The sequence below is a fragment of the Belonocnema kinseyi genome, chromosome 4 (assembly GCF_010883055.1).
Source record: "Belonocnema kinseyi isolate 2016_QV_RU_SX_M_011 chromosome 4, B_treatae_v1, whole genome shotgun sequence".
Classification (NCBI taxonomy): Eukaryota; Metazoa; Arthropoda; class Insecta; order Hymenoptera; family Cynipidae; genus Belonocnema; species Belonocnema kinseyi.
In genome coordinates, this window is record NC_046660.1 from 82,894,925 (window position 1) to 82,907,252 (window position 12,328).

Consider the following 12,328-nt stretch of genomic DNA (forward strand, 5'->3'; position numbering starts at 1 on the left):
TATTAAATTTTAACATAGTATAAACAGTACACATTGTGCCATTTAATTTTATAATTCTATGGCTAGGTCCCCAACTCGAAAAAGAAGGCTCCTCCGCTTTCTATTAATAATATTTTAATTTTTCGAATGAAAAGTAATGAAATTGAACCAAATGATGTGAATCTTCAAGCAAAATAGTTTATCAATTCTGACCAAAACAACACATTTATTGTGACGCAAGCAGTTGTATTTGAAACAAATAAAGATTCAAGAAAAAAGATAGGAAAATTATGATTCTCTAGGATTGCAGAGTTTTCAATTTAAACTTGCCACCTTGCAATTAAAATAATGAAATGAATGAGTAAATGAAAGAATTAATGAATTAATGAATAAATGAAATGAATAAAAAATGGAATTAAAATAAATGTAGATTCCATACTTTTCCCAATCAACAGTTTCCAATTTTGGGCGCAGCATCTTTTTCTTTCAGTATTTTTTGTCGTACAATCGGAGAAGAGAAAAAAAAGGTGTATCCAGAAATTGAACGGAGTAACCGATTTTCTTATTTCTTTTTTTAATCGTCTATTCGTTATGTAATCAACCGAATGCACAGTAGTAAAATGAAATTCCATAATATTTGCTAATTTCTAATTTCTTTCAACCGACTGTATTCTCTAACAATAGGAAAGTTGAGTGAGGCATGGACTATGTTCGCCATGAGTACACTCATGGTGGCAGTTTGTTACTTCCCAGGCGCAAAAAATGCATCAATTTTCAATTAATTGCAATAAAACAAGAACCAGGCCATTTTTCGAAAAAAGCGCTCTCAGAGGTTCTGCATTTAGGCATTTATAGTCTGTTGTTGAAATATGAAATCATACAATTCAGAATTGTAGGAGAAAAACTTGTCAGAGTAATACATGGGCTAATTTTCAAGCCTGAGGATGCGCCTTAAAAAATTCAGACTCATAAATCGGATACAGCTATCGTATTTTTATTTTAAAATTCCAGCAAATATCCCAGGAAATAGGATATAGATCTGAATGAAAATGAACGAGAGAAACTTATTCTCTCTCTCGGTTTCATTGTTTTTTATGGATTATGTATTATCTTTCTCGAGAAACTAAGAAAATGGGGCAAAAAATTAATATTTAAATTATAAATCACGTAGATTCATAAAAAGCTCTCATAAAACGGTTTATGTCGTGTAAATTAGGTTTCGAGTATATTTTACGTAGTTTATGGTTTCTAAATGTCAATGGAACGACCAGTGATGTACAAAATGATCTAGTAGTTACTCAAAATTACAAAAAGCTGAAAAGCTGAAAAGTAGAGAGAAAAATTTGCGAAAAACTTTAGCGAGCAAAACGGGACAAAGAAAATGAAATCTTTTCAGACGTTTTGAACTTTAAAAAAATATATTATTTAGAATATGTTATGAATAAAAGCTTTCTTTTTCAAAGAATACTAAATTTTAAGGTATTTAAATTTAGAAAAATCCACATGAAATAGCCTTTGTTTGAATTATTATTTAAAAGCATGTTTTATGGAAGAACTTGCAAAATTTTAACTTGGGAGAGTTTTATTTCGATAAATTTATTGAAATATTAAAGCCCTATATTTTGCAACCGAAAATTACAATAAAGTCTTTTTTATATACAATAGAGTAATGACGTTATAAGAGCTTTTTTCTTGCTTGCTGAAATGGATTTTAAGTTAACAATAAAATATTGTCATTTGTCTCTCTCCGCATTAAAGTTTTAAATCCCTGCTCACATAAAAAGCCTTTTAAACTTCGATACGCACATAGCAGTTTAAAAGCTATAACACCTACGCGTCGAAAACCATGATTTACAGAACATTAGTTCTAAAGTTGAAGTTTTAAGACCTAAATTTGTTCAGAGCTACACATTCTGGATTTTTTACGACTATTTTGTAAGTCTTTAACTCGAGGGTTTGGAGGGTTAACGTTCTAAATAATAGGAATCATCGTATCAGAATAGGGAATCAAAATGTAGGAATCGATTATTTTAGAGAGCGGCAACAACCCCTTAAGGAGCTGTTCAAAAACTACTTCAAGCTATTTTGAACACTTTTTCCATCACATCTCTTCTTCGTCACAGATTTCCAACTAAATGGTCGAATTTTCAATAAAAAAAGTATGGTTTTCTAACAAAATAGTTGCATTTTCGACAAAATAATTCATGTTGAACCAAATAAACAGTTGATTTCTTAAACACATAGTTGAATTTTCAATCTGACAAAGATCAATTTTCAACAAAAAACAAGACTATAACAAAATAATTCAATTTTCGAAAAAATTCTTTAGTGTTTCACAAAATAGTTTCAGGTTTAACCATTTAATTGAATTTTCAAACAAATGGTCGAATTTTTAAACAAACAAATTAAAGTTCAACTAAAACCAGTTGCATTTTCAACAAAATAGTTGCATTTCCAAGCCAAAAAGACAAATTGTCTTAGAATAAAGTTGAATTTTCAATCCAAAAGGTCGCATTTTCAATAAAAAATGACGGATCTCTAATAAGAAAACAATTGAAGGGCCCGCGGTCTAATCTTGTTAACTGACATTTTAGAAATTTTACACGATGAAGAAAATCGTTGTTATTTTTGCAGTTTTCAATATTTCTTAAAACAGTAAAATGTTGATAATAGATTTTATGCTTTCACGATGATTCATTTTTATAAAAAGAAATATTTCGGGTTTCACTCGTGTAAAAAACTACGAATTGTTTGCCGACGTAAGTAAAATGTTTTTTGTTCATTTACTAAAGGAAAATAAACCACGTTAGTTTGATAACATTTAAATCAAAATTGAACGTTATATGACATTTTAAAGCTATTCATATGCTATCTATAAAGGGTCCAGCTATCTAAAGATGTTATCTGCAGTGTTTTACTACTGGTTTTCTATTGATTTTTCCGAACTTCCATGTTTCTGCAGTGATTTCAAGCTACCGGCATGTTTTATATGTCAAAATGTTTGGAATCGCAAGACAAATTTAGATGTGCTTGAAAAAATTTTTAATATTTTATTGTAAAAGTTTTCTGAGTTTTCGTAATCAAGACGCATCGCTCACAATCATCTTTACAGCGATCTGTAGACGACAACATCGAAGATAACATGAAAGTAGTAACAAAACCTTTCGACACTTGCATACAGAAAATACAAAAAAATCAATGTCGAAAACAATGTCAATTAACAGGTTTAGACCGTAGACCCTTCAATTAAATTTTTTAAATAGTATAAGTTTTAACAAATTAATTGCATTTTCACCCAAAAGATGAATTTTAAACTAAAAAATGATGAGAATGTAAAAAATGAATATTAACAAAGTACTTCAACTATAAAGCAGTCAAGTTTGCCCAAAAAGATTAATTGTTAACTTCAAATGTAATAGTTAATACTTCCACCAATTAAATTTTAATTTAAAATAAAAAACACTTGAATTCAACCCAAAAAGACCAATTTTCAACAAAATAATTAAATCCTCAACCATAACAAAATAATTTTTAACCAAAAAAAGATATAATTTTTAAGAAAATAGATGAATTTTCAAACTATAAAAAAGACCGATTTTTAACAAGAGTTGTTGTATTATCAACCAGGAAAGATTTTTTCATTCCAGAGAGAAAAACAGTTTCTAACAAACTGTTGAATTTTCGAAAAAAAAGATGAATTCTCTAGAAAACAATTGAAATTATCTGTTTTACGAACTTGTTCTGTCTTTTTAGGCCTTAAAACAGTGTGCCAAAGCAGAATCGAATATGATCAATCTTTCTAAAGTTATCGAGCCTACAGATTACAGACAATACAATTTTACATAAAACCAATGACTTCTGATTAGGATGGGAATGTAAAAATATTTAAAAAGTTCAAAAAGATGAATTATCAATAACAAATTTAATTGGTAATTTTTTAACCAAAAATAGAACAGTTAAATTATCAGTTGAAAAAAATTAATTTTCAACCAAACAAAAAAACGAATGTTGAACAAAATAGATCAATCTTCGACCAATAATATTAATAATTAACAATGTAGTTCAACTTTCAAACGAGTAGGTAAATTTTCAAGCAAAAAATATTTTCTCATTGAAAATGTGATAGTTGCGTTTTCAACTAAAAACGATCATTTTTCTCTCAAAAATGGAATAATTAAATTTTTAGTCAGAAAAATAAATTTTTTATTGAAAACCGAATTTTGAACAAAATACTTCTATCTTCAACCTAGCAGTGCAATTTTATGATAAAATATTAGACTTTTTTATTAAAACGAAATTATTTTCCACGAAAAATAGTTGAATTTTTGTATTGGGTTCTATTAATTCAATTTGCATTAAGAAAAAAGCATTTCAAACGAAAAAGATAAATTTTAAAACAAATTGTTGAATTTTTTCGAAGACAGTTTAATTTTCAATAAAAAAGTTGACTTTAAACTAAGATAAATTTTCGACTACAACAGTGTTCAACAAAACAGTTAAATTTTCGAGCAAAAAAATGAATTAAAAAAAGTAAAACTTCAATTTTGAACCAAAGAGTCGAATTGAAGAAAAATTAACTTTCAACCAAAACATACAGATTTCCTTATTGGGTTCTATTAATTTAGTTCGCATTTAAACAAAAAAAAACAAGAAAAGGGGGAAGATTCTTGAAAAAAAGGAGAAAAAGAATTATTTTTTCATTATTCATAATGTCTCCTCTAAGCTTACAAAAGCATCTACATGATTTATATGATCTTATTCGTAGTATTCACAAATTTTCACAAATATTTACCTTAATTTTTATATCTGTAGAACCTTCCTTCTATTTTAGGTATAGCGCAGTTTCATTGTTGAACGAGTGGGTGAGCGATCGAAAGTGAGAAAGTGAGCGATTGAGAACGCATTCGCAACTTAATCTATTTATACTATTGCACAATTGTTACTTATAGACTCGCGTATAGATCCTTACGTTTGAAATGCATAAGAGACTTCAGTTTCCTTTTTCTTTCACTCTCACTTCTCTTCTATCTCAATTTTGCCATTTTTCCACACCCATTTCATCATCCCCTAGAATCTTTACCACATTCGCTTGCCATCTTCCTTCATCTTCCATTCCTCTCCTACATCCTTACCATACATGCTCTCATGTATCCTCCTACCCATCGATTTTCTAAATACTCTTCTATACAATTCTTCTATAGTGCCGATTTTGGGGCTAACGGTGGGTGGGAAATAAAGCATTATATGCGCAGCTCCTGTTACACCTATCTGCGGTGCGGCGCCAATTCTCGGAAGGGCTATAGAAGGGAGGGCCCATTCCTCTCTCCTATTTCTCTAGCATGAAAAAACTCCCTCCTTTCTTCTTCCCATTAGTTTTATCGCACTCCTCTTTTCTTCTACCTCCTTCAAACACTTTTTCGCTAACTCTCCTCCCTTTTTCTTCATTAGCTTCGTCTGAAATTACCATGTCCTTTTCCCCATTCCAGTCTCCCCTTCTAAGACCGCTTTTGAACCTTCTTTTTCCTATTCTCCATATCTCTTTTATTACCGCCGCTACTTTTTACCCTTTCTCTTCTATGAGATACATGATCTATATTTGTTTGCACGGTATGTCCCAAATATTTAAATTCCTTTACTTCTAACTTTACTCCCTTCCGTCTTTCAGTCCATTCTTTCTTTCTTCCACCTCCTTTTTTAAACGTCATTCACTTTGTCTTTTCTATATTTTAATTCCAATTTTTTCCATCTATGTATTTATACAATCCTGTAATTAAGACCATCATTTCTTTTTCATCCTCTGCCATCAACACTATATCGTCCACGTATGCCAGTGTATATATCTTTTTCCTCTCCCATCCTAACTCGTCTCCATCCTTTGCTTTTAATTTCTTCTTCTATGTCTGAGATAATATTTTTAATAAAAGTGGGCTCAGAGAACACCCTTGCCTTACTCGGGGTAGCCGCCGGACCGTGAAACCGGGAAAACAGAGAATTTTATTAGACATGGAACAACCGAGAAATGACCGTGAATTTTTTTTTGACCGGGAATTTTACAAATTTATAGAAAGAAAAATCTGTCCAAGTTTGATTTCAACGGGGTTTTAAATAATCAGTTGAATTTTTATCTTTTTAAATTATCATATCGATCAGTTACAATGCATAACTCGAAAATCTTTCACTTATAAATTTTCCATTTTGTATTTGAATTTGTAAGAATACATTTTTCATTTAATGAATTTTTAAATTTGGTTTTAAAGACTTGTAAGTTTTAAAATTAGTAGATTTTAAAATCAACAATTATGGATAAGAAACATGTTTATAGTTGACAAAAAAATATATACTATAATTATTTTTTAAAGTCAACTATACAATAATTATTAACAAGTAAATAATAATTGATTTAACAAGACTATTCGAAATCAGTTCAAAGTTTAAGAATTTTAAGATTTTAACGTTAAAAATTAACTGCTTCGATTGAAAATTCTTAGTAGTTAAATAAATGTAAACACCCGATTTAAACTTCATAAACTATTGTCAGTTTTTAAATAACTTAAAGTAATATATTCCTATAATAAAAACTTTCATTAAGCTTAACATATTGTTTTAGTCTAAACTTTGAAATTTTTAAATGAAGAAAAATTACAATTGCTTATATTTAGAAATATTTAATTGTTCATATAATATCAGTAATTATAAATCGAATATTCAAAACTAAACAAAAAAATAAACTTGTAACTTTACAATTTTAATTGTACTATTTGAAAATTTTCATTTACAAGTATACGTATCGACATTTCGGTGCAAATAGCCCATAGCCTTAATATAACAAAATACAGATTTTGCAGATTTCGAACAAAAAATCTATAATTTTTTTGAGAATTATGAAAAGCCTCAAAAAAATAAAAAACAATTTCTTAAGATTTCTAGGAAAATTAAAAATGACATTTGATTTTGAAAAATAAATATTAAGAGAATATTTAAAAAGATTTCCAAAATTGTCAAAAATGAATCTGGAAGATTTGACGAAAATCTTTTTTATTTTGCAAGATTTAAAAAAAATGTTAGCAAGAATTCGAACTATTTTAAAGGATTTTTTAAGGATTTAAAAAATGAAAATAATTTTAATGCATTTAAGTATTGTCTAAAAATGTCCGATACTAAGAGGAATCATTTTAAAAAGGGTAAAGGGAGAAATAGGAGAAATAGTCTAAAATAAAATCATTAATTTCCATTTTTTCAAGCATTTCAAAAAATGTGTATTTTCCATTTCCTGGGAGTATATATATAACGTATTTTTTGAACGGACCCTTAAAAACATGGTAGGATTTTCAAGTTAGTATCTCATCTGCATCACGTAAATTAAGTGTATTTTCCCTCTAGAATAAATCGGGTTGTAACACGTACATATAAGACTTGAGTGATTACTTCCCGTCATAAAAGAGCGAGAATGTAATTGCAAACGTACGTGTTTGGTCGATGTACAGGAAGAGCGCCGGAAGTATTGCCAGACTGGGGAGAAAGCAATTTATTGATATTACAGTGGGGACTTTATGCCGAGTACATTTTTAATCCGTGGATACGAAAAGTCGATGCTCATGCTTGACTATGCATTTCAGAATTATTATCCTGCTTCATAAACCTGAAATTTCTACTGCTGTACCCATAAATCAGTTTTCTGCATTATCAAGTTCCTATAGTCTTTTTTAAATTTTCGCGAATCTAGATAAATATGGTATTAAGTTCCAATCCTAAAAAATGTATAGCCATTCATTATTTCTTATTGTTTGAAAAGTCTATAAATCAGTTTTGAAACCAAAAAATAAAATTTTGTGATTTGAATGTCTTGCCTTTAGATGTTATGTTTAAAAAATCTACGTCACTTTCTTAAGAAAGTGCGGCGTAATTTAAATTAGGAGACTTTTACTGGGTGGTCATATATTTATCGAATAAGAAAAACCAACATAGTAAACTATTTGGTTGTAAATACAACTTTCTTGTTAAAAAATATGGAATTTTTTTAATTCAACTATTTTGTTGAAAATGCAATTCTTTGTGGTTCAATGCTCATATTTTTAGTTTGAAAATTCATCTTTGTAGGTTGAAAATTCAACTAATCGGTTAAAAATTAAATTATTTTATTAAAAAACATCCTTTTTTGTTGGAAATTCATCTTGATCAGTTAAAAATTCATCTTTTTTGGGTAAAAATTCCATTATTTTAATAATAAGTAATCATAAGAAATTTAATATGGCACCTATGTATATATTAATTCGACTTAAAAGAATTTATTTCCTTATTATCTTGAAAAATCACCTGATATCGCGGTATTTGGGAGTAACCAAAACTTATTTTTATTCTTATACGACCAAAAAGAAACGTTTAAAACCGGGGATTTTGTTCTACGATAAAAGAGACGATATTTAGTTTATATAGCTAATGTTTGTGATATTGGTACTTTACCAATCAGAAAATTTCATTGCAAAGGTTTCCATTATATAACTTTTCCATTGTAATACGATTGGATTGAAAGGTTTTGAATTCAATTCTTTTTAAGTTTTAATTTAGAAAGTTGAAAATTCAGGTGAGTTTAATTTTTGCTTCTTTTATTTGCAATTTTAGCTTTGATTATTACAAATTATACAAACCTCTTCTTGAACAATTGGAAATTTTTAATTTCAAGAATCGGGAAAAATTTTTGTGAACTAGGAAATAACCAAGAAACGACCAAGAATTTGTACGGAGACGAAAGTGGGCATCCTGATTTTATTCAATAATGACGTGTAGTATTTTTTAAACATATTTATAAAAGTAGTATATTATAAAATGGCATACAGAAGTTTTTAACTTAAGATTCCTACTTTAAAATAGAGCATATCAGAACTGCAATTTTGCAGAAGATACATTACGGTTTAAATTATATCAAACTCATTAAATGTGACAAATTTGTAAAATAAAAGAGCTTAAAAAAGTTACGAGAATTTAAAAGAACCCAGGTGGAAATATCGGTAGTGTGCCGAAGTTCACCACCGGCGCAGTAATGGCCCAGTACTGTTCACCAGTACAGACAGCCGGTGGTTCGCCCAATACTGGCAGAATGTTGGCTGCACGACGTGGGCGGCACTATGCCAGTAGTGCAAAAATAGACTTAAAAAAAACACGTTTACAAATGTTGTCAGGGTGTTTTGAAATGTCGAGAAATTGACTATACAATTAAGGTGAAAACATTTTTTTTCTATGACTTTTCTTGAGGAAAATATTATAAGTTCCACCCCATGAAAAATTTTAAATGTTCAGAAAAAATTACATTGGATGTATGTCTTAATCGTTGTAGAATAGTCTTAAACACCTAAAAAGCAAAACGTTACAAGAAGGTTCAAAGAAAATTGTTATTAGAAAAATTGTTGCGCAACGTGGTAAAATTTCTAAGTTCCGTCGATACAAATTTTAAATGCTCAAATTTTATGCATCATTACCTCAACCCAGTTTTTTTAAACCTGCAAGTAAAACTACAATTCTAAATCTAATAATAAAAAAGTCGAAGACAAATAAAATCGCCATTTTCTTTGAAATATTATTTTCTTTGAAATATTATAATATTTTCTTAAGAAATAATCACTATAGAGTCACTTATTTTAAGGATAAGTCTCTTTAGTCACTTTAAACCGTGTCATCCTAGATTTTATCTGCAAAAAAAGGGAGTGTGATCAATCTATGTATGGTTAAAAATTAGACTGTTTGGTTGAAAATTTAATGATTTTCTTTTAATTCATCTTTTTTGGTGGTAAGTTTAATTGTGTTTTTAATATTCGCCTTTTTGCATTGAAAATTCATCCTTTATAGTGTAAAATGAACTTTTTTGTTGAAAATTTTACTGTCTTCTAAAAAATGCATCTTTTTCACATGAAAATTCATCCATTTGGCTAAAAATTCATCTTTATTGATAGAAAATTATCTATCAATTGAAAATTCAACTTTTCAGGCTGATAATTTAACTATGTGAAAAAATTCAATTTTTTGGCTTAAAAATTGAACCATAAGAGTTAAAATGCAACAGTTTTTGGTCCAGTTTAAACATTTGTTTTATTTTTTACTACGACCATTTGGTTGAAAATTCATCTATTATGTTGAAAAGTCATATTTTTTGGTCGAGAATTCTACTGTCTTCTAAAAAAATTGGTCTTTTTAACTTGTAAACTCGACATTTTTATTTAAAAATGCATGTCTATTAGTAGAAAATTCATATTTTCTGGTTGACAATGCAAATATTTGGTTGAAAATTTAGATGCTTTGATTTAAAATGTTTTTTTACTAAAAATTTGTCTTTTCAGGATAAAATGTCAAATTTGGTTGAAAACATTGGTTTTTTCAACTTTAAAACTCAACTATTTTTTATCAAAATTTACATATTTTAGATTCGTATTTTTCGGTGAAAAATTAATCTTGGTTAATTATTCATCTTTCTGGTTGAAAACTTAAGTATTTAGATGAAAATTCATGCAGTTTATTGGAAATTTGTCTTTTTGGGTAAAAAGTGTATCTATTTGGTTAAAAATTCGTCTATTTATTGAAGATTCGTCTCTTTCGATAGAAATCTCATATTTTTTGCTTAACAATGCAACTCTTGTGGAAAATTAATAATCCGTTTTTGTTTAGGATTTAACAATTTTGTTGAATATTTTTTTTTTCGTTGAAATATTAACTTTTATATTTTGCGTCAAAACTTCATCTATTTTGGTTGAAAGCTGAAATACTTTGTCAAAAACCAATTTTTGGGTTAGATTTATTTCGTTAAAATTCATCCCTTTGTTGAAAAATTTCACTATTTTGTTGAAAATTCTTCTCTTTTTGAAGATTTATAATTTTAGTCAAAAATTCATTTTTTTCAAAATTTAAATATTTTATTGAAAATTCTTCTTTTTTGTTATTTATAAATGAGTAGTCTTAACTGAAAATGTAACTATTCCATTTTTGTAAAAAATTTACCTTTTTTACATTTTCATCATTTATGATTGAGAAAGTATTAGAATTGTCGGAAATTTGACATCACACTTTTTTAACGGATCTCCACGTTTCGAGACCCCCTGAATCCAAAAATCAGGTTTTCACGATGGCGTATGTCTGTCTGTCTGTCCGTCCGTCCGTATACACGATAACTCTCGAAAAAATGAACGAATCAAATCCATCTTTGGCACATTTTTTTCTCGGTCCTAAAAGAAAGGACGAGTTCGTTAATCAGCCATTTTTGATAAAAATTCAAAAAGTGAGCACATTTTGAAAATTTTTGAGACCACTTTTTTCTGAATTTGAAAATTCTATGTACGGATATTTATAGTATTGAAAAGAACAAATAATTTATCCTAATAACTTTTTTCGATAAAAAGAAAATTCTCAGAGTTATAGCGTTTTCAAAATTTTTTTAATCAACCGAAAATCAAAATTTGAAGCCGAAAAACGCACGATATGAAAAAAAGACAAGAGAAGAAAAACATTTCTATTTGAAAGCCATAAAAGATTATCATAACCAATTTTTGGATTTTCTCCAAAAATCGAAAATTCAAATTTCGATTGCACAAAAATTAATGGAAAATAAAAAATTCCATTTTGTGGACAAACTATGTAGGATACAAAAAAAATGAATTAACAAAAATGGTTGTCCCAAAATAGATCTACAATTTCGTTAAGAATCACTTCTTGATAGGACGCGTACTTTTTGTTTTATTCGTGAAAAATAATGTTGAAAAAAGTAAAATAAAAAAAATGTGTGGAAAAACTTCAAAAGTTACGAGAAAAAATCCAACAAAACCTGTTTACAAATGTCTGTCGGAAATGGAGAGCGCAGCGCAAGTGTCACGATGAGAATGTGTACCTCAAAGCCTACAGAGCTTTGAGAAACTTAATCTTTGACTATACTTAATTAAGTAGACAATTCAGAATATGAAGACGCATATAAATACTGCCATCTAAAAGAGATCTTTTTAATAAAATTTTTTTCAAGCATTCCAAATGGAAAGAATAAATATCCGAGCGCGAAGCGCGAGGTGTAATTATGTTCGAGCGCGAAGCACGAGGTAGCCTACTATCGAGCGCGAAGCGCGAGATTCAACAGTCGCGCGCCCTAAGCGCGCTCAAACTTGCGAGCGAAGCGAGCCTCGCGCGTAGCGCGCGATGAGAATATGCCCGCAAAGCGGGCAGATGTTTACTAAAAAATTCAACTTATTGGTTGAGAATTCATGTATTTTGTCGAAAAATGATTTTTTTTTGAGTAGAAAATCAATGTCTTGATTAAAAATTCATCTATTTAAATGTAATTACAATATTTTAACTTGCAAGGTTAGGAATTTAAAGCGTT

General features: G+C 28.9%; 1 long non-coding RNA gene across 1 annotated transcript in view; it reads right to left on the bottom strand.

Moving 5' to 3' along the window:
* The window catches only part of LOC117172145, a 31,937-nt gene extending 27,092 nt beyond the window's left edge, over positions 1 to 4,845 (bottom strand). The window contains exon 1 of the long non-coding RNA XR_004466970.1: positions 4,772 to 4,845. This is a non-coding gene — a long non-coding RNA (uncharacterized LOC117172145). The remainder of the gene's footprint in view (positions 1 to 4,771) is intronic.
* Positions 4,846 to 12,328: the final 7,483 nt, after the last annotated feature.